The following is a 23,230-nucleotide window of genomic DNA, read 5'->3' as shown; positions in this document are numbered from 1 at the left end:
ATCATAGCATTATCTTGTCTAGACTAAACAATGGTCCCACTTGCTCTTGAGAATTGTACTCTGCAAGGAAAAATGTTGACAGATTTTATTATTCCCAGTGTTTGGGCCCAGACACAGAGGGGTTGATGCACAGAGTCAGGACCCCTCCACCGCACTGTCAGCCCCAGCCTTCATTCTGTGTGCAGCCTCACAGGGCGAGAGCCACCAACCAGCCACACAGACCCTTTCCACCCACGTCGAAGCTTGCTCCTTCTCCCACAACAGGGACACCGCTATCTTTGTAGTGTGGAGGAGCTATGTGGCCCCGGAGGCATCACTCCAGATAAATGTTAATCAAAGATAAGAAAGAAAACTGGCCCCCATATTCCAAGATGATCCACTTTGAGAAAGAATGAAGCAGTGATGCTCCCACCTCTGGATATGCCATCTCTTAAAGCAGGCAGTGGTTCAGATCTCTGGATCCATTTCAGTCCTGTCCCTTTATAAAAATACAGGTGCTACTGAAAGAACTATCCATGTCTGCTTTAGCATGTGAAGAATGTGTCACTTGCCTCATTGCCTTAAAAGCAATAAATCTCTCTTTATCTTGATGGTCACTTAGTAATGAAAACCAGTGGCCACATCAGTTATCTGAAAGAGGCTAAATGACAACCTGCTCCACACTCTATACAAATCAGGCAGATAGCTCCAAAGCCCTTATCTGTTCCACGTGGCTGGATATATCCAGAGTGGCCAAAACAGGTCAGAATATAGCGCTTTGTCATCCTGGCACCTTCTACCCCTCCTGCTGCCAGCCAAAAAAGGACACATGGGTATTTCTGAGTTTCCACTGTGATTAGACACAGCACCCTATAACAGTTTATGAACAAACAGCAACTGTATTTAATCATTCCTTAAAATTTGCTAAATGACCCACCCAGCTATCTCAAAGCATTTCACAAGGCTAGTCCTTCTCTTGACTCAGGTATTCATTGCATTGGGTAAGACCCTTTCACAGGGATTCACTTGTGTTTCCGTTTTCCATCTGCAAATTGGGAAGAAGGCTATTCAGCCACCTTTGCAAAGGGCTTTGGGAACTCTGCAGGGAGAATGCTATTTAGGATATCAGATATCTGTAGCAGCATGTCACGTTGAATTCAGCTGAGGAATGGCTGGCTCTGTTGTTGCAACACTCATTGAGGATTCAACTCCCAGATGTATTAAGACTCCATGTGTGACTCAGTCTTTTTGCACCTTCATGCCTCACCTGTAAAATGGAGACAGCAATGTTTCTTTGATTGCATGAACGTTGGGAGGTAGTACATTAATGGTACTGAGACCATCACCACACAAATAACCTGCCAGGGATAATTCTGAAATAGCTTCAGACGCAGCATTCATTTGCATTTGTATCCAATGAACTATCAGAGGAATCAGACTATTATAAACACCCCAGTTCTAGGAGGAAATGCCTGGAGACCCAGACATCCAGGTGTCACTGGACTTCATGGAGTGCGATGTCCAGACCTGGGCTTGAATGCAGATTGCACAGCTAATCCCCACTTAATTTGTAATAGCCTGAACCTCAACATGAACTCCAGCCACTGACTTACTAGAAATCTGAATCTGGATTCAGCTGCCCATTTTGTAGCTTGGGTCTACGCCTCAAAATTACCCCATTGTCTGCTTCAATCTACTCTGAAGTTGGAGATTTATTTCTACAGGAGGCAGGAAAACAAAGAACGTTGCCAAACTACTTCCAGTCTTTTCCAGAATTACAAGTCAGGGGATGGTGGGTAAGTCTTGTGATTTCCATCCTACAATCTAAACCAGATGGGCTACTCCTGCAGCAGAAACATTTAAGCAAGAAAAGCTAAAAATTGGCAAAAAAAGTTCTGTTTTCTGATTGGCTACATTATTATGACTTACACTATTTAATGAGATGCACATAAAGCTAGTTTACAAGATAACTTGATCATTGACTTTGATTCATCCCAATAAAATGTGGAGGTTTTGTTTTCTCCGGGCCAAGGAGGTGACCATAGAACGGTATAGTGGTTGTGCTTATTAGAAACAGAAAGCTCTGCGCCTCAGAAGGAAAGACTCTCTCAGTGAAGCTCATGTTAAATTAATCCAAATACATGAACAATTAAACATGATCCAGCAAAGCCATATTACTAATATCAGCCCAGGTGAGACTAATAGAGCAGAGCACAAACTTTGTCAAGGGTTTTTTAAAATGCCTAAGAAGTATCGAACGTATAGCTGGCATATTGGATGAATAGGATGGTAGTAAAAATCTCTTTCCTGTCCATTTATTCTTTAGACACAGAAAAGACAAGACAGTATCAGAAGCAGAGGGAAAAAAAAAAAAAAAAAAAAGACACCAAATGAATCAGATGCCATTCATCTCAGAACTTGAAAGCTAGTGAAATAACCAAGATGCTGGAGAAAAAATCTGCCATAATTAAAATGGCTGACTGGTGAGTGCCCTGATGAAGGCCAGTGTATAATCTGCCGGGAGCAATGTTACAGGGGAATTACAAAATGCAGGCTTGCAGGACGAATGATTAGCCTCATCACCGCACAGCGAGTTAGCACACCACCAGAGCAGACCTGAAGCTGCTCCTCCACAGCCCCGGGCACTGTTAGAGTGAAAACTGCCATCACCCACCCAAGCCAAGTCTTGGGAAGCTGCCAGGCACAGCCATCACTCTAGGTGCAGCCCCAAGTTTTGACAGATCCCAAAGTAATGGAGATTAAAAGATTAATGGTCTGATTTTCACTCTTTTGGCTTTATGCATGTCCCACTCTATCCAGGTCTGAGGCACTGTGGTAGCCCAAAGCCTCTGTGATGGATTTGGGGATGGGGCAGCCGGATTTGCTGAGTTGGCAAAGAACTTCAGGAGATCTGTTGGGGCAGCTGCAGAAACCACTTGCAGAAGAATGGTAGCACTTTCTGACTGCTCCTCAGCCACAAAGAACGGGGATGCTCTATATTTTTAATCCATTTCCATGCTAAATAAAGTTGATTTGCTTGAACCACCTTGAAAAAGTGACCTGGACTTTTTGCTCTGCTGTCACACAGGGTGTGATGGTGGCTCAGCAGTGTCACTTCAGAGGGGGAGCAGAGCTACACCAAGGAGCAAAATCCTTAAAACTCCTAAGTGAGATGCAGGAAAGTGTATCTGCCAGTGCTCAGCAGCACGGTGGGAGGGCAGCACGGAAGGGCAACGTGAGAAGGGCAAGAAGAAGTGGGAAAATGAGGGAGAGGGAGAAAAGGCTTCGGGAGCAGATGCTGATGCGAATGAGGATCCCTTTGCCCTAGACTAGACCTAGAACATCCAGAAAAATTGAGTGAGTCTTACTGGCGTGCTTTCAACCAAAGTAACACCTGTAACTACTGTGTAAATTCCAGTTTGTTTAATCAAAGAATTTAAAAGAAAAGAAGAACTAGTTGTACCAAACTTCGCAGACTACCATGCTTCCAAGTGATCCTCTCAGACAGACAGGTAGGACTAAGTTTGGCAGTACCAGAACAGCTTCATAAATGTTTTCTGGTAGTTTTACATTATTCTAAAATCTGCCTCTGAATACTCATCAGTCTTTTTTTCCAATGGCAATAAAAACATATGTTGTCTTGGATCCTACTTGCATGAGTTTAACACAAAACCTTCTTATTTTTTGCTTTCAGTCCTTCAGCATTCCTGCCACTGAAGATCCTTTTCTACAGCTTCATGTTGAAAAATCTTTGCGGCAGATTTGGCATTGCCTGTAATAATTTATGAATGTGATGTGTTGACATGTTTATTGTGTGCATACATTGAGCTACTTCAATAGCTGAATTGTCAAGATGTGTACCCAGGAGAGAGAAGATGGATCCAGGCATACATTTTTGAGGAAACACTTGGGAAACAAAGCGAGCGCCCTTCACTGTGATGTTTTGGCTGAGCCCCTCCTAGGCTCGCTGGAGAGATGTCCCTGGGAGGAATGTGGGCGCCTGGAAAACAAGGCATGAAAGACTCCAGAGAATTTAGAGGACCATTTAAACAGAGGTTTTTGAGAGCAAGACTCCAAAAGGGGTCGAAAGTGCTCAGATCTGTAGATGTTTAATTTAGTAGATGTTGGCAAGACTACAAGATAAAGTGGATGTGAAGTATTTTTTTAACCAACATGCTTTATTTCAGTGGTTAAATGGCTCTTCTGTTTTAAAAGCATTGTTTGGGTCATGCAAGAAGGCTGAAGGTCTCTGTCTTCGCGTATGTGTGTGAGCTTGGAGAATGCATGGGGTACATAAACTGGAGCTTGCTGTGAGCGTGCGAGAATCAGATTATCCCATCCATGGACAGGTAAAGGCTCAAGGCCTGGCACAAGCAGAAGGTAAGTCAGAAAGACCACTGACAGACAGAGATAGAGCAGTAACCATAACAACACCATAATCTTTCTTATAAGTCCTCGCACGTAATTCTACTAATGACTTTTATTAAACATTTAAGCCATAGCATTCAAGTGATTCATATTTGTTACAAAAAAACGTCCCATTAACACAAAGTACAAGCTGAAACAAAGTTAATGAGCCCTAATACTTGCAGGATAATTCAAAGTTTAAGGGTGATATTAGCAAAAATAAAATAAGGAAGAGTGAAAAAAACCCGTTTTCATTGTCCACCAGAGAACCCGAGTTTTATCCTTTTGGTTCATAAAATCAAATCTATTGCTCAAGTGACTCTTACACTGTTATTAAAGTAGTACAAGAACACATATATGTGCATAATTAAGTACCCCTCTGTGACCATAAAAGGTCCGTCTGGCTGTCCATGGGGAATGCGAGTGGGACTTGATTCATAAGCATGAAAGAGGGAATGTCATTACCGTAATCCCCCTGTATTTCCCTACTTTGTCCGGGGCTCAGCTTTACTTGGTAGGGTGGTCGGGTGTACAGCACTGGAAACAGGAGCGTTTCAGTGCAGGCTCTGGGCTGTATGCCCTGTACATCTAAGAGGCAATAGTAAATTGACCTGGAACTGCATAGGTTAGTATTTGTCCTATGAAAATCTTAAGTATAACTCAAGTCAGGCACGTAAAATACCGAGGCACCAGGTATATCTGAAAAGTTAGATGAATACTTTTTTATTTGCCTTCTGGTTTTGCGTGTCAGGTACAAATGGCAGATGGGTAAGTGGAAGAAAATCACTGACATCTTCCTGCCCTTGAAAACATGTGATCTGGCTTAAAGCACTGGCATTTTAATCTTGGTGTTCAAATGAAGAGACTAAACACGTTCAAGAAACAAAAGGGGTAAAGAGCACAGCTCTGAAATGCCATTTTGGAAGTGATGAGAGAGAAGCTGTATGATGACCACTTTCCTAGCAAAGTTATGTTCATATTCATGTGGTTCCCATTATGCACAATACCTGGCCTGGGAGCTCCCCAGCCATCCCAGCCTCGAGAAACAATCTGGGGAGTGAAAAAAGGGAATGGGTAACAACATAACACAACGGAGTTGCAGAGCAGGGCATGCACAGGAGCATTGTGCAAATCTCCTGCAACACCTCCTAACTCTGCTCCTTCATAAATAATCCCATGGGGCTACAGCAAGTCCTTGAAGAGACACAAGGGGTTTTACAGCAGGACCTACAGCTACTTTGTAGATGCAGTTACGCCCCTTTTGAGCTGCCGTCCCCGTGGGACTGGAGCCATTCTCAAGAGGGATCCCTGTGGCAAAGTGCTTCACATCTGCCTGTCCCCAGAGCAAGAAGAGTCACCCCGGGGCTGCTCCAAGGACTGTAAGCTCTTGGGCCAAGGGGCCAGAAATAACCTAGGAGCTGACAGCTGGAGAGCCCATATTTACAGACTCTCCAAGAAAAAAAACAAGGCTTATTGAAGAACTCGAAGGAGCCTAGACAAAATGGACTGACGTGGACACAGGAAAATGTTCTAAGGATAAATTATAAATCCTCCCCCATTTGGAGAGGGAAGAATTTCAACTCAATTAATTTTATCTGGCTGATACAGATAACAAAGCATCCCTCTACATGGGAGAGTTAACAGTGCTAAGACTGATACAGAGATTTGAGATGCACTTGTAGACATAGGAAAAATGCATCTCTCAGAAAGTTTCCACTATTAATATTTTTCCCTTGTAAATGTGGGTCTTCTAAAACACTCTTTTCTTTAGGAAGGATCTAAACGAAAAGGAGGTGGGAAGTAGAGCTACAAAGCATGTAAGAAAGCCTCAGATACATGAGTGGGAGGAAGGAGGAAGAAATGAAAGAATAATGAAGCTTGCATCACTGGGAGCAAACAACAGAAGAAGGGAAATGCACGCACTTGTGGCTAAATTTTGCAGGAACTTAGGCTGAGGTTTAAAACTGCTGTGGTTAGCATAGATACAGGCACAGAGTAATTCAGACGACCTGATCAAAGGACAAAGAAAAGCTGCTACGGATTTCATTAGGAAAATTACCTGGCTTAGAGTTAACGGGTAAGCACAGGAAAATCTGCCTTCTTCACAATGTTGATATGGAGTAGCCCTGCAACAGGTAATCGGCACACGTAGAGCCTACGATGATTATGCGATTTGGGGATTCCCTCAATGAGGCCGGGATTTTGCCCTTCATGGAGACTCCTGTTGGCATCTGTGGGATTTCCCTATGTGGTGATGTTGCATTTGTATTTCAAAAACTAATAGATGTCTTGTTATTAACATGGTGTGCGGGGTCCCCAGCTCTAACTGCATCGATAGCTGAGCCCAAATGCTCAGCTACGCTTGGGGTGTTTACATTGAGACTACATCAGGCATTCCTACTTCAAGAGCATCTCTAGTGGCTGCCACACCAATGGCTACCCATCTGACCTAGGAAACAAGCCTGGAAAAGGATCCCAGGGTTGGGTTTATTCCACGCCTTTTGATTTTTTGTCAGTGCTTTGCTGTAAGGGCACTGTTAGGCGTTCAGCGAGCAGGGCTGATCTCTCCTGCTGCAGTCTCAGGCATGTTGCAGAGCAGTCAGTAGAAAACTTTCCACTGAACAGAACGAGGGACCTGTGTGTCTTACATGGGATGGGAACGCCTCCATCTCCATGTCACCGAAACCAGCCATAAAAGGAAAACTGTAACTTTGCTCAGGAAACCCCAGGGTTTTATATTCACTTTAGAATAAACTGAGCCTGTCCATCCATTGAAGACGGGAGCATCAGGGAGTCAACAGGAGGTTATGGCCATCTGCACAGACGAGCAGTGCCCAGGGATCTAGCTAGGACCAAGGTGGAGGCAGGGAAAAGTTTCATGCCAGCAATTTTACAAATGAAAGGACAGAGCACCTACTTCAACCTATGCTGGTTTTTCAAAATCCATCCTGAGACAGCAAGAAAAAAGGGCAGAGGAATGACATTTCCATTCCCTTCAACCAGTAAAACTGTATTTGAAACAGATATAGAAAAACATTACTTCTTTTTTTTCCCAAATCTTATAATCAAAAACCAGTGTTGCTATATTGTTGACCTCTGAAGGCTGCAATATGCTGGTGCAGAATCTGGGTTTCTCTGTGTCACTCCCACACCATAATGCATCGGGTCTGGCGTTGGGAGCCCTGTACAGCTGAGTAGTGGAGTTTGGGTAGGCAGGGAAAAGGGTTGGCAGGACACAGCTCTCGTTCTGCCCTCTGTCCAGCCTCAGTGTCAGGAAAGGATGTATCCCTCGGGGGAAGAAAAATCTCATCCCATCCCAAACCAGTCATTCCCACATTATGACAAAATAAATCTAAAGGGACAAATCTAGTCTTTTCCTATAATCACTACAGCAGTCGCACATACCTTGAATTGTCACGCTATAGGGTTGGCTGGGGAAAGGTAAATTTACAATGAATAATTAAATGCCCTTTACAGGCTTGACAGCTCTCCGGGCGTGTGGCAGCGCCGGTGGCACCAGCTCCGTGACCCTGCCAGCCTTTGCGCTCACAGGCGGGTCCCAGTTCAGCCCAAAGCTCCCTCTTCCCTGCTTTTATGGGAGCAAGGCGGGAGGGGAGCAGGAGGAGGCTGGGATGGGGGCTGCAAAGGGATAGAGGAGTGAGGAGGAGGCGGAGGAGGCAGGGTGCACCCCTGGTACTGCAAGGACTCCTGGCAAGGGGGAGTTTTCTCTCTTTTCGACAGTAAAGAATCCAGTATAACGACGCGCCAGGCCTCGGCTGGAGCTCTCGGTGGTGAGGCGGTGACGAAAATAACAGTTCCGCGGGTCTCAGTTTTCAACACGTGGAAGCGCGGCTGCGGGGGCACGAAGGTCGCTCCCAGCTGCAACGCGAAGGCCAAGGCAGGCAGCCGAGGCGTGCGGGCACGCACCGCGGGTCGAGCCGCTCCGGGGCGGCGGGAGGGGCGGGCAGGGCGGGTGCCCCCGTGGGACGGCGGCCCCGAGCGGGGCTTCCCCTGCGCGGAGAACAGAAAGCGCGGGAGCCGCCGCCCGCGCCTTCCCCCAGCCCCGGGGCAGCTGCGACCCCACGCACCCGCAGGAACACTCCCCTGGGAAGCAGCACCCCCAGCCCGCCCCCCGCTCCCCCCCACTCCCGAAGTTTCCCTCGGGGAGGCCCAGCCCGGGCACCCGCCGCCGGCTCCGGGGGGCGGCCCGGCGGGGCGGGGCGGGCGGGCGGGCGGCGCTAGGGCCCGGCGGGGCGCGGCGGCGCCGCCGCGGGGGGGGGTGGGTGGGGTGGGGGGCGGCAGGCGGCGGCGCGGGCAGCGGCTGCTCCCGCCGCGGGGCGCGGAGCGGGGCCGGCCGCGGGGAGCACCCACCCCCGCGGCGGCGGCGGGAGCCCAGGGCCGCGGCGAGGAGGTAACGGCGGCGATGGCGTTTCGCGGTGTCATGGGGAGCGTGTGCGTGGGTGCGGGTGGTGGGTCGGTGGGTGGGTGCCAGCCCGCGCCCCCCGGCAGCCGCCGCGCCCCGTCCCTCCCGGGACAGGGAGCCCCGGCCAAACTTTTGGGGCCGCTGGGCCGTCGGCTGCCGCGGGCGGGCGGGCGGAGGCGCCCCGGGGAGTTAGTCGGGGCTGCCCCGCGCCGCCCGTCCCCGTCCCGCCGCCGCGCAGCCCCGCCGCGCTGGGAACGCGCTGGGGACGGGGAGGGCGGCACGGAGGCGGCGGCGCGGCGGCGGGGCAGGGCCGCATCCCGGGCGGGCTGTGCCCCGGCCGCGGCGGGAGGCGGGGAGGGAGGCGGCTGGAGCCGCGGCCGGGCCCCCGCGGGCGCTGGCGGGGCAGCCCCCCGCCGCCTCCCTTTTGTTCCTGCGTGCCGCCGGCTGTTAGATCCGTGCCCGGGAAGGAGCTGCTCCGCACCTCAGGGCTCCGGCTGTGCCTGCACGCACGCCTGAAGGGCATCCTCTGGCAGGGCTGCTCTGCCGGAGCCGCCGGGAAACGCGTTTTCTTAATTTTCACACCAGCTCCTCTTTGCTTGCTGTTCCTGAGTGCTGAACTCTTTTAACTTATCTGGAGTTACGGTGAATTAATTTCTTCACGATACATGCGTGTGTCCCTGCGCCCTGCAGAAGGGTTTCCTTATTAACCTGCCGACTACGCTGCGGTCGGTTATTATTTATATTATTAAAAGCGTCTGTGGAAATCTGTTTGCACGGCTACGGCACGACCGCTCTTACAACCCGCTTTACTGAAACTTTAATTGCAGCAGGCGATGCTTTACTGTGGAGCCATTTACGTCAGAGCAGACCGTTACTCCGGTGGGATAACGGCGTCTCTCAGACGATCGTTTTTCACGCAGGGAGGGCTCGTGCTGTTTCATGGGATGAATCAGAAACCAAAATGAGCAAACAATGAAAATGAGTTTGTGTGGTATTGAAAAACCCAACGTGGTATAAAGTCTGTTATGGGCACGGTAAATCAGGCAGCAAACCCCCAGTTTTCTCCAGCGTAGCCCACGTATCACCCGGTAAAGAACATAAACTGATCACTTTGCAGCTGAAAATATAAGGCCTTGCTTGGAGCCCTGGCTGCCTAAGCGTTACGTGTCATTAAAGTAGCTCTCGTGGAGGAGAGGGACTGTCCCAGGAGCTGTAAAATCTATAAACACTTTTCTGATTGGTTTAAAAATTTAGACACAGGAAGCGGATGGTATCTAATAACAGACAAGTGGAGACACTGTTGTCATGGAAACTGAGAAGACTACCCCCCCCTCCCATTTATTTGAAAAAAAAAGAAAAAGAAAAAAGTCTGCATATCATCAGAAATGCCTGCATACCGCCTTGGCTGCTGTTGCCTTTCCCACAGCATCTGTTGAAACCTGAGAATGTGCCTGTCAAATCAAGGTCATTTTACAATAAAACCTCATTCTGCCGTCTTTCCTCTTTCCTCTCTGGACGTTATCCCACACTTTCCACCCAAGGAGGAGTTTGGGAGACGGAGCCCGCCTGCCCCGCGCCCGGGGGCTGCCCCCCGTGTGGTGGGTGTCCTGCCCCAGCCGGGCCTGTGGATGGGCAGCGGCTGCTGCTGGGGGGCATGAGGAAGGGCTCCAAGCAGGGGGACCACGGGGGTTAGAACCCAAAAGTAGTGAGGGATTGCTTTTTTTTTTTAAATCAAATGACCAGGCCATGTTCCTTGTCGTGGGAATCTGTGGACCTGGTAGAGAAAGCTGGGATTGATTAGATCTCCCTCTGTTCCTCCTTATTTCAAAGTTATATTGTAATGTAATGACTTTGACTTGAATATTAAGGGCATTTCACAACTCTGACTCACCTGTAAAAAAAAAAAAAAAGAGGCAAATAGCTATGGGAAACCCTGTCCAATTGCTTTTAATAAAAAAAAAAAAAAATCACCGTTTGGTTATAGCATGCTATTTGAGGACAAAAGCAGAGATACAAGAATAAAATATACTTCATTACTGATGAATGCAGCATGAGAAAAATCAGACTATTATTGTGGTAAATTGAAGTTTTACTTTGCTGGACTATTGAAAGTTTATTGTGTGTGAAGGGAGAGAGCTATTTTGCTTTTGGAGCAGGAGAGAAGTATTTCATAGCAAACTCAGAAGAAAGGCTTTAGTGTGTTTTGCTTATTTGCTTGGGCAGCAGGCACTGATTGCAGAAGTTAGTGATGGAGAGATGTCTTTGGGTATTCACTGCATTTTCTCGGAAACATTTCATTTTGTTGCTCCCTTTAATTTTCATTTTGCAGTGACCAAGCTGAGAAAAAGCACTTGAGTGCTTCACCCACTGTATAAATCATTACTTTGATACCTTAAATGACCCGTTTGACCTCTGTTGCCTCTTTTATTGCGTATTTTACTTTTTGCATTATTTTTTCTTAAGGAAACCAGGGGCTAGGGAGCAGGTCTTGTGGATCAGGCAGTAAATCCTATAGGGTGCTGAGGTGAAGGTGCTCAGCGCCATCTCCATCCGCACCTTTGGGTCTTGCCATCTGAAAAAAACAGGGCCTGGCTTTAAAATCTGGCTGTGGGCAGAGCAGCCTAAAGGGATGGTAGAGCTGGAGGGAGCAGCGCCTGCTCCTGCTCGAGGAGCCCCCGGTGGCTGCTGGGCTGGGACGGCAGCGGGGTGCAGGAGCTGGCACCCCCTCCCTGTGGTGGGGAGAGGCTTAGGGAGTCGGGCAGTCGCGTGTTTAATCCAGCTGACGTCTGATTAGCCATATGCTGCTTTTAATCGCTGTGGAGTTCAAATGGAGAAAGTTTGGCTCGGTAGTGAAAGTGTGCTTGCTTCTAGAAGAGAATTTCCTGTTGTCAGGAGCACCCTTATCTGCAGGAAGGTTCGCCGCCAGGAAGTGTGTCAGTTACTTGTTTTTACATGGTGAAGGAAATGAGCTGCATTAGGTACTTTCTAGATTTACCCTTCATCGTCGTCCGTGTTTGTGCTACTCTATTTCTCACTAATGGTTTTAGTTTGTAGAAGTTTCATGATGTAAGTCATTCCCAAGGGAAATGCAAGAAGTTAAATGCTTGTGTTGCCCAGCCATTTTTTTGCCGTTATTAAAAAAACACCCCACCAACCTCTCAGGGCCACATTTTCAAAAGTATCCAATTTGCAATTTATACCTTTTGAGCCTCATTAATGATACTCAGATAGGCTTTTTTTTTTCTTCCCCCGCCTTAGAATGAAAGATCAAAAAATGCACCAGTTATTTTACTAATAGGAGAAGTCCTTACACTTCTGAACTGCCTTTCATCATGGATCATAAATCACTTTACAGAAATTAATTTTTTAATATCCACAGAAGTTATATGAGCATAGGAAGCCGAAACGTAGCATTTCACATGGACTGCCCAAAGTTGCAAGGCAAATTAGGAGCAGAGCTTGGAGTCAAATTAATTGCCCCTTAATTAGCAATTGCTAATGCATTAAAACTTTGAAAATGTGTCTGCCTTTCCAGAGTGCGCTCATGTTAATGCGCAATGCAGCATGTATGTACTTGGGATGTGGGGTTGGGGGAGAGGATATAAGCAATGGTTCTAGAAAATACCAATCATTTACTGGTCTCTGTCCAGCCTGGTGTGGCTGGGATGCCAGGTTGAAGGCTTGTAGGATTAGGCATGACTTTGGACGAAGGTCCAGACTAAAGCCAAGGTCTGGGATTTAGGTCTTTGTGTTCTAGTAAGCAGGGAGGTTCAGGGAAGTAAACGTTATTTCTCTGATGTTGCCTCACAATGGAGTACTTACAGTGTTAAGTTGAACTTTCACAGAGCGTTTTGATGGGGAGACATGGAAGAGTTACATAAACTTGTAAGAAGCTGCCTGGCACGCTGAACAGCTTCAAGTGGTGATTTTTGGCATAGGAGATGTCTTGGTCAGAGCTGTTCCTGGCAGAAGAGGATGCCAGGGCTGTCCAGAAGCCTAAGCTGGGCTGGAATGGGACTGTCCTGGCTGATACTGGAATTTGCCAGTTCGTGACTTCAGACATAACACAGTGCAGCACAACTTTGGCCACAATTTTGAAATATTTCTAATGAAACTGCATTTGGCTTGTTACCTGCTCTCATGGCCAATCCAAAGTAAAACTGTAACAGAATAAAGAAGGAAGGAAAAAAAGAGGAGTCCAACAAATCGGCATTTCATTTAAATGTAAAACTTATGGCTGTGTTTTTTCAGAAGCGATCAGCTGATTCTGGGAAACCAGCCTGAAGCTCTGGAAGGCAAGGTAGTTTTTGGGAACTGACTCTCTCCTAGGCACTGGAAATCCTGCTCCATTTAAAGTGGCCGAAGTTGAGCTGCCAAGCATCAGGGCAACTCAAACCATCTTTAGCTTCGCTGTAACACTTGAGGTGCCTTTAGGAGCCTTGTGACTTAGAATTGATCTGGACTGAAGCTGGTTGTCTAGCCTAAAGTTTGTACCTTGGCTGCCTGCGTAGCCAATGAAGGAGCGAGGCTCCCTGAACCCCAGTTGTCCACCTTGAGGCTGGGCACAAAGCATTGGGATAGCCCTGTTCTGGAGGTGGGTGGTGAGAGGGGCCTGGGAATGACTAAAACTTGCTACAGCTGGACACATGACTTTCAGGTGGTTCAAGCCATGTAGGACCACCCTCACATTAGCCCAGGTGCTGGTGGTCACTTGCTTGTTGGGGGTCACTTTCCCCCCCCCCCCCCACCTCTCTTGGGGAGGAACAGAAGTGACATGTTATGCTCTTTCAAAATTCTCCCAAAAGCTCATCTATTCTGTAATGTCTGCAAAAATTGGACATGCTAAGTCTCCTGGAGGTGAAACTTCTGCTTATTATGCTGGACAGTATCTTGTCTGTCTTTCCTTTTATTTCTTCGTCTGTAGTCTGAGTGTCTTTGCTGGAGATGGTCCTTTTCTGTGACAGCACTGACTGCAGGACAGACAGACGGCAAGGCTGTGACCTGTGGTCAGGGTTGGTAGGTGCTACTGAATGGAAAGGTCTTCCTAGCTGTGTGACACTGTTGCAAATTCCTGCTAATGTAGGAAAAAAAACCATCAATGCTAGTCAATACAATGAAATTTCCAACACTGGATGTTTTCACCTTTTACTGAAAATAGGTTAAAAACAAATAAAGATAGGTATTATTTAAAGACTGGGATGGTTTTGGCCCACGCTGACTTCTTCCTCTGCCCACCTCCCACGTGCTGGGTTGTGGTGGAACCCTGTACGTGAATTCTGTTTGCTCAGGCTGAGTGCAGGGTTCCCTGGCAGGAGCCTAATTGCAAACTGCTTACCTGCCACCTATTTGCTGAAACGTCCCACTCACAATGTCTGGGCGTACTTACTTTTGTTGCAAGCAAAATACACCAGACTTCCTAACAGACGGGGCTTTATGTATAAGGCAATCCAAGCTAGATTCTGGAAAGCATTTCACAGAATGGCAGCTTTATTGGAAGTTGCTTCTTAATACTGTACAGCAAAGCTGTTGCTCTTTTTAGTGTAGTTCTTTGCCAGACCTGCGCCCACCCTGCTGAACCGAGCGGCAGCCTCATGTCTCCTGTGACCCTGCCTCCTGTCTTGGGCTCATCAGGCTCCCCTCTCCAAGCCCTGGCAGCTCTGCATCTTCCCAGTACAGAGCTTCTTTTTGTTTTTTCTCTTGGGCTTTGTAGAGAGGCCAAGCTTTTCCCTGGATAAAGTCAGCTTCTGACACAGCAAGCAGATGTGAACTCCCCAGCCCGACCCATCCTCGCAGAGCCGCGCTTGGTGTTACTCCCCTCAGTAAGATCTTCTCATTGCCAATTTAATTGCTGGCTGTGCTTGCTGTGGAAAGCAGCAGAGGCATTAGAGGGGTTACAAGAGGTTATTAGAGATGGGAGGAAGCTGAAGGTCTGACCCATCCAGATTTAATAGATTAAATCTCATTTTACCCCCAACTTCAACTTGTTTTGATCTGGATTTTACAGTAGATCATTTGTAGAAGCTACTCAATTAATATGTTAATTTTAACACCAGATTTTGTAGTGCTTTTTTGTTGGAGGTGGAAAAGGGATCCAAATGTTTTGATCCTATTTTTATCATTTTCTTCACTAAGTTTTTCTCACTCTGTGCTTTGCAGAGAGGAGCGAAATTTTAATAATTCACTAATATACTTTCACTTCATTAACATTTTATCATTCTGGCATTGTGCATATGGTGAACTTCTTAGTACTCTCATTAAGGGCCTGATCTTGTCCCCATACTCTCACATCCCTCCAGGTGTGGAAAACCCTAAACGTAGGCACTGTTCTGCTTTTTGGAAAGAGCTTTTCTCTTTTTCCAATAGATGTAAACTGAACAAAGCATGCAGGGGTGGGTTTGGGTTTTTTTGGGGGGGTGGGGGGGGGTGGTGTTGTTTGTTTTTGTTTTTTTACTACAAAATGGAAACACTTATACGAAGATAGCAGCAATGGAGCCACTAAGCACCAAGCCTCCAGCCATTACAAAACTTAATGGTGTGGTCTAGAGAGCATAAAGACACAAGATCTGGTGGTATCTTTTGCATCATTTTACACTGTGGTATCTTTGGTTTAAGTAGGGGTTTATACTGGTATTAAAATGGTTATGAAACTTTCAGGTGCCTCACCTGGGTTAGCACAGTGCTTGGTATTAGGGTGGCACGAATAACCTGTAACACTTCATGTAATCTTGGTGATTAAGTATGTAAGTTTGCAGGTGTGTGCCCACATTGTGTTAAACAGGTGCTTTTTAATTGTGTCCTAATCAGAAATTGGGTGTTGAACTTCCCTGGAGACTCGCCTTCCTTTTTTTTTTTTCCTTTTTGTTTCATTTGTTTTTTTAGCATAAAATAAACTTCTGAATTAGTACATGATTTGTTTCTGCTAATTAATACTGTTAGCACACCAAATTACTTCAGGTGTATTCAGAAGACATAAGAAGCTAATCATGGCTGAGAAGTGGACAGTGGGTAGGTACAGGAGGCTTGAGAGTGGAAGGGAAACTTCTGGGTTGCGAGCAGTGAAGAACTAAGGGCCAGGTAAGAATTTTGGGAAGTGATGTGTATTGAAAAGAGTGAGGCTATTGGGGAATCGTAGGACAAAAGATCACAGTAATAAATACAGGAGATATTGGGGTCGTATCTGAAGGTTTTTACTTGTCATACAGAATTTATTTGCTTTTAGAGTCACCAGGACAGAAACTCATCTCTTGTAAATTAGTGTCCTGGTTTCAGCTGGGATAGAGCTAATTTTTTCTTATTAGTAGCTAGAATAGTGCTGTGTTTTGGATTCAGCATGGGATTTGGTATGAGAAGAATGTTGATAATACACTGATGTTTTCAGTTGTTTCTAAGAAATCAAGGATTTTTCAACTTCCTATGCACAGGTGGACAAGAAGCCAGGAGGGAGCACGGCCAGAGCAATGGACTCAAACTGGCCAATGGAATATTCCGTATCATACAGCGTCATGCGCAGTGTGTAGATGGTGGTTGGCTGGGAAGCTCTTGCTCTCTCTTCCAGGATTGTGGTTTTGGGATTTTCTGTCCTCTGGGATCATTAGCTGGAAAGGGGCTGGGCATCGGTCAGTGGCTGGTGGGCAGTCACATAGTGCATTGCTTGTTTGTAGATTCTGTTATTACTATTGTTTTTTAATCATTGTTATTTTATGTTAATTATTAAACTGTTTTTATCTCAACCTATGAGTCTCCTTACCTTTACCCCTGCAATTATGTCTCCCATCCCCCGGGGCGGTGGAAGGTGAGCGAGTGGCTGCGTGGTGTTTGGCTGCCAGCCGTGTTTAAACCGTGATAGTTGGTGTAAATGCCTTTGGAGTTAGTGGACTTACACTGGCTTATACCAGCTGATGGTCTGTCTGGTGGTATTAGAGGAATGATAAAGATATGAAGGATGTGGGAACTAGTAGAGGTTATAGGCTTGAGCAACAGGGAGAGTGAAAGTTTGTTCTGAAGTGATAGGGTGGACAAGTAAAGAAGGGTCAGAAGGTCCATTGCAGCTATATTGGGTTTGATTTGATGATGAGACACCCAGCCAAGAGATGTCAGCAAGGTAGGCTGAGAGATGAGCTTGGCTGGAGAGGAGATTTGGTGACAGAAAGTAAGTTTTTCATTGGCATGGTAGTGATTGGTGTGTGAGTGAATAAGATCACGCACGGGTTGCGGGGCGGGGAGCAGACCAAAGCCAAGGCCACAGCAGGAGCTGGGGGAGAGGGCATGGAGGTACAGAGTAGTTGTTAGATGAGGAGGGCCAGAACACAGTGTCTCACAAATCCAAGGCGGGGCAAAAGTCCTTCAGTCTGGAATGAGGAATAGAAAAACCCAAATATTATTTAGGGTTGAGAAGAAAAAGGGAATGACATTGACTTCTTTAGAGATGTGAGCCGTGAATAATCTCTACTACAATTAGTAAACTTTGAAAAGCTGGGCTATAAATGAGCTATGTCGTAACTGATGTGTCTGATTTTTTTCCCCCCTACCTTCTGTTGCAAAGTAGTCTCAAGTAATGGTGCAGCAGACCTTGATGTTCTGGGGATGGTTACGGCAGGATCACTAATGGACACTGCTGTATGGTGCTGCAGTGGCTGCTCTGTGCAGAGCTCTGCGCTTCCCTGTTCAGGGCTGGCATGGCCACTTCACCCCCCGGGTTTACCCTGGGGGCCTCCAGCTGGGTGCAGCTGAGGTCCCAGGGGAGGTGTTGCAGTCAGGTTATTGCTTGGGAAATTCGAACAGGTGCAGGGAAGTCACTGGGTTTTGCTAAAATATACCGGCATTGTAGCTGCAGTTGCCATACCCCAGTTATTAGGCCCCATGTGGGGGAATGGAGGAGTGCTGAACCACCCATGGGCATGGGAGGAGCAGGGGGGAGGCGGCAGATGGGTTCCCCTCTGGTCTGTGATGTCTGGTGGGAGCAGGGCTAGGGTGTGATGAAGAAGGTCTGAGGAAAATATCGCAGCTTCAGCTTGTTTTGTGACCAAGCTGCAGATCTCACTCTGGACATCCTTTGCCATGCAGTAACTTTGTGCAAGGAGAAAGAGAATACAGATGGGAAAAAATGAAGTAAAATGTAGGAAAAATGAGGAAAAATGTATAGATTAGGCATGTGTGTTAGGATGGTCACCCTTGTTCACAAGCAGGTCTTCTTACTGGAGCAACTGCCCTGTTTACAGTCCTGGGGGCCCACTGCAATGACTGCAAACAGCCTGACTAGAAATAAGACTGATTTAATTGTACCAAGACAAGAACATTTTTTAAAAAAACAGCATCCAAAGTGAAAAGTAAAGTGTATTTTAAAAATACTTTTTGGGTTTGTAAGCCAGGGTGCCATTTCTGATGGGTGGGGACATTCCCATTCCCTGTTCATGACTCTGGTGATCTCCCTGTCCGGCACCTCAGAGGCAGCCAGCCTGACTTGAAAAGTCAGTGTCTTTAGAAGCAGAAAACATCTTGGCTTTCCAAGTGGTATGATTTCTTTCTTTTATAGTTGTATCGAAAGCATGTGATGCTGCTGTTGCAGCAGTTTGAGAAAAAGGCTGAGCATCTGGAAGCTAAAATAGTTGAGAGATGACTCCTGGGGAAAGCAAGGAAAGATGTAGAGGGCTCAGAGGCACAGTGATGGGATGCAAAGCCTGTCACCACAGGTTGCTCAGGTGGGTTATGTCCAGAAAGCAGCAGTTACCCTCTGGCAATGGCTGTTGGTGGTTGCAGAGCCGAGGGGTTCGCACCCACTCCTGGTCCTGCGTAGGTGCTGGGGTGTTGAGGGCTTGTGTGAGCTCAGGTGCCGGCCTTGCTCTGGTTCTGCATGTGCTGGTGGTGAGGCTGTGCACTCTCAGAAATCACCCACGCTGATTAAAGACCATGGCTGTAAGATCAGGCTTCCTAGGTGTTTGTGCCTGTACTGTCAGACTGAAGAGTTGTACAGAAATGTTGGAGAGATACAACAGATGGAGGAAGGGCCAGGCACAAGTAAATAGCCCTTGAGCCCCCTATTGAGGGGATAATTTCACAGTGCTAGTAGCAAAGGCTTTTTTACCTGAAAAGCTGTGTTATTTTTCATCAAGGGGCTGCATGAAACAATCTTTGCTACGCTGATGATATGAATAGTATCGGTCTTGCCCACTTGCCCTTTCTTCCTGAGAGGGTTTTGTCCCAAGCTGGTGGACTCTGCCCACTGTCCATGTGGGCTGCGCTTGGTTTATTCAAGCCAGGCTTCCTCCCTTCTTGCTTTTTTTGTGCAAAATGCTTTCTGCTCAAATGAGGATGCCTGTTTACGGTGTGATATGGGCAGTTCAGGAATTGCTTTGAAATCTGGAGCAGGATTTTTTTTCTTCTCATAGTAATTTTCATTCTGAGTTTGTGTTCAGTCTTACTACTATTAGCTACTGCTAATTGTGTGGGGGTAAAAGCTGAGACCACAGAGAAGCAGGGATCCCAAGCACCCTCTGTCATAGACGTAGCATGGAAAAAAGGCTTTCTTTCTGACCCCAAAAACCTGCAGCCTAAAGTTATTTGGAGAAAAAAAAATTCCAGTATAGTAGTCTTTACACCAATATAATTATTTGTCCTGCTTTTATATTTCACATGCTTCGTTTAAGTTCTTGTCAGCTGCTAATAACATATGAACGCTGGGGAAATTTGGAGGGTATGGACAGTATTATTGGCATTTCTTGAGCGGCTGCTACTGGCCTGCTTATGTTCAGTAGATTTCTTACTGTCAAAAACACTTCCAGCACATGAATGAATGGGCAGGAAACCACCTAAATATTGACTAATATAGACAGAAACTGCCTTCCACCTCTTGCTCATTCAGAACAATGACGACAGTCAAGCAGCAGGATTCAGCTCAGGGACTATTGGGAAGAGCTTGTTTTATTTCAGAAGAAGAACTTTGTTTTGATGGAGACTCTCAGGTACTAGTGCTAGGAATGAAACTTCTGTTTCCAAATGCAAGGGACAAGAGGTTCAGCCCAGGTGCAACATCTTGTAGGTGAGGAAGCATTCTGACTTCTACAAGTGTTGAAGCAAGCAGCATGACACTTTGGAAAATTTAGCCAGTTGTCCTTTCTGATGCCAACATGAGCATGAATGCTGGCAGAAATTGAAGCTTGTCCCTTTTCATGCCAAAATCTATTAACTCTGATTGTCTTAGCTGATTTCATTGAAGATTTTGCCTGAACATATAGCTCCATATTTAATCATATAGGTGGTTGTCTGAAGTCCACCTTGGTGTATTCATGGGAAGCTCCCATGGGATGCAGTGACAGTTGTGTCTGATTTTATGGATGGAGAATTTGATGCTTCTTTGCCATTATTGACATAATGATGGTGATAATGGTTATTATTAATTTGTATTCCAGTGGTAGGTAAAGAGTGTTAATATTTGGCTTTTCCTCAGATATCCTCGCGCTTTCAAGTGCATTCTCCGTTGTTACCAGAAGTGATTAATGTGAGTATTCCCACTCTGGCAGTGAGAGTGATGCACATACAGCTCTTTGGAGCCAGCAGATGAGAAGACCTCTTTATACACAGATATGCTGCAACATAGATTTATATTGCTGTAATGGTGAAATCTATATCTTGTTATGAGCAACACACAATCCATTACTTGTTTGCGCAAAATTCAACATTTTACCAGCCAGTGAGGTGAGGAGCAGAAGGCCAAACGCAGCCTCCTGGGTGCAACGTCTTGGCCTTTACTGACTTGCAGGCCCTTAAGCCCATAGACTGATCTCAAAGTCTTGTGACTATGGGAGCAAGTGAAGATGGGTTGTCAACACATTTGTCTTGTGGTGATAAACTCTGATGTCTAATGACTGAACCCAGGTAGTAGCTTTTCCCTGAGTTAGCATACTCATCAGGTCTCTGTCTTGGCCGCTGTGCTTTACAGAACTGCAAGGAGTTAGTTGTCTTCAAATTCAAATTTAATTGGCTAAACCTGTTAAGGAGGAGACAGACAGACAGACAGATGTGGACAGCAGAATGATTGAAGCCTTTCCTAATAGCCAACAAAGCTAGCCTTCTTCCCCTAAAATGCCTAAGTGGCAGCCTAAAGGACTGCTTTGTGAGCTGCAGAAGGAGGAAATGAAATGCATGTAATGAGTTTATTACAATGCGTTAATTAGCACTGTCAGTAGTTATCCTTCATTATTAAAGCAACTTCCTTTAAGATAAAATAATGAAACGTACATTTTCATGTATCTTTGTCAGTCAGAAGCTCAAGAAGAGACTTCTGTTCCACTTCTGCCTTGTGGTATGAAGTAATGCAACTGCGGAAGTCAGAGGTGCATAGCTGGGGAGAAGGCAGCTTCCTTTTTTACTGGAGAGCTTTAATGCAACATTGTTTTATTTCTGCACGTTAAAGTTAATAGCACAGCAAGTGTATTTTGAAGTTAAGTCTTTTTAGGATCTCTATATGTTAAATAACTGCGAACAAACTTTATAGTCGGTCTGTAGGCCCTCATGATATATCATTTTGAGCTGCCTTCTATCTATTACGTTTTATCTGCCTGCAAAATCCATTTCTAATTCTGGCCATATCTCCTTTGTGATCACTTGCCAGAAATCTATTCCCAGGATTCTCCTTATTTTAGTGAAATATCTCTGCTTCAGCACCTTTCCCAAGGTGGCTGATCTAATCACGGCACTATCAGTTATCACTTCTCATTTCCTTTGCTAGCTCTGTCAAATGCAATGCACAGCCTAACAAAGTGACATTCAAATACTCTCAGTGACCAAGGCTATTTCCCTCTCTTTTCCTCTGCAAAACTGAAATTGTATGTGGCTTCTTAAACATATGCCCTTCGCTCTAGGAATATGACTTATAAAGCGCACTGTGAGAAGAGTTAATACTAAGCAGATGAAATAGCTGCCTCTTTATTTATCACAGGTAGGTTCCATTTATAGTGACCATCTGGATATTAAACCCCACATCCATGACCTCTTCTTTTCACGTAGAGAAGAGCAGTGCTTCATTCCTGCCACCTGGCAAGAGAGCCCTACCTTGCCATCAGAGAAATAAGATCTGTCACCTCCCTGTTCCTAACCTCCAATCTTGTCTGTTTATATATACATGTTTCTCTTTTAAATATGAGTGTGACTGTATGCGAAGGTCAGCATATACCAAACAGGGTGCTTGTGTTTCTCAAGTAAGGAGTCACCTGCATAGTGGGATCCTGTTAGGGTTAAATGTGGTTTCTATGGACACAGGTTCAGCAATAGCATCTCTTTTTTGGCCTCCATTTTTTTTTCCTTGGGTGACAAACCTTTTAGTGTTATCTTAGATTGCTATCACAGGCTAATACTTGTTTTAATAAGTGTGTGGCTGACTACTCCATCCGCTCTGGAAGATAAAGTTATCCACGTGTGTCCTCACAGCCCTTTCTGCTTTGCACCATTTAACACATGCTGTCACGAGCCCTGCTTTGCTGCAGTCTCATTTCTCCATTGGTTTTTGCGAGGGCTGAAGCCTAAATCTTTCTTTTTCAGAGAAGGCAGGGATCAGGCTTTCATGCGACTGACTAGGAGTGTTGGGAGAGCTCTCTCCATGCACCTGTCCCAGCTTCAGAGCACCACGAAGTGCAGCCTTGCATGGTGCTGGGAGTTAACCCTGAGCAGCACGGCTCTGGATTTCTTCTGAAATCACACAGCCTGTTTTTTGGTGGGGTTTTTTTGCTTGTTTTTGGTTCCCCCGACCCCCCCCCCCCCCCACACACACACACACACACACTGTGTGAATCAGATAAACCTGTCTTGCAGTCTGCAGCAGATCAACATGCATATTTTCCCTGTAGCCTCTTACAGGTTGCAGAGTTGAGTTTATTTGTTTCAGAGTGAGGGGGAAAAAATTAGGAAAACAAGTTTTAAGCTGACAACCCGTCTGGTTTGTTGTTTATGGCCCAAGGTACAGCACAAACCAGGTGCTCCACATTTCAGTTCTTTGACATATTTTGATGAGCTGTGTCACAGCCTGGCAGCTTCCAGGGCAAGGTGTTTGCAGTCCCTTCTGGCTGTCCCTTGGATGCTGTCCCTCCAGCTGGCTGCAGAAGTGCAAAGATGGGAGCATCTGCCCTTACAGGAGATGGCAGAGCAAGCTTCTGTGTGTCCTTAAATGGTAATTTCCAATATGGCTAAATAACAACGATGGTGTCTAATGGCTTAAAAAGCTGCTCGTTGCTGCATTTTTTCCTAGCTATTTCTTCACTGTAGGAAGGTAGAGAAATCTGTGTTAAAATAATAATTAAATGCTGACAGTACTAAATTTCCACCCAGCGTGAGTTGGCAGCAGTTGCAAACCAAAACATTAGGTCATTAAAGAAAAAAAAAAAACCTGATTAAATACCTCTGTATGTTTTTCTGATTAGCTATTCTTAAAAA

At 46.1% G+C, this 23,230-nt stretch overlaps 1 protein-coding gene across 2 annotated transcripts in view; it reads left to right on the top strand.

Moving 5' to 3' along the window:
- The first annotated feature begins 8,697 nt into the window (after positions 1-8,697).
- Positions 8,698-23,230, top strand: part of FOXN3 (forkhead box N3) — a 213,556-nt gene continuing 199,023 nt past the window's right edge. The window contains exon 1 of one of the 2 annotated variants that reach the window (XM_074908523.1): positions 8,698-8,797. The gene's annotated coding sequence lies outside the window, so the exon portion shown is untranslated. The remainder of the gene's footprint in view (positions 8,798-23,230) is intronic. The other variant, XM_074908522.1, reaches the window with a different exon arrangement.

The sequence above is a fragment of the Athene noctua genome, chromosome 6 (assembly GCF_965140245.1).
Source record: "Athene noctua chromosome 6, bAthNoc1.hap1.1, whole genome shotgun sequence".
Lineage (NCBI taxonomy): Eukaryota > Metazoa > Chordata > Aves > Strigiformes > Strigidae > Athene > Athene noctua.
This window is presented reverse-complemented; position numbering and strand designations above follow the sequence as displayed.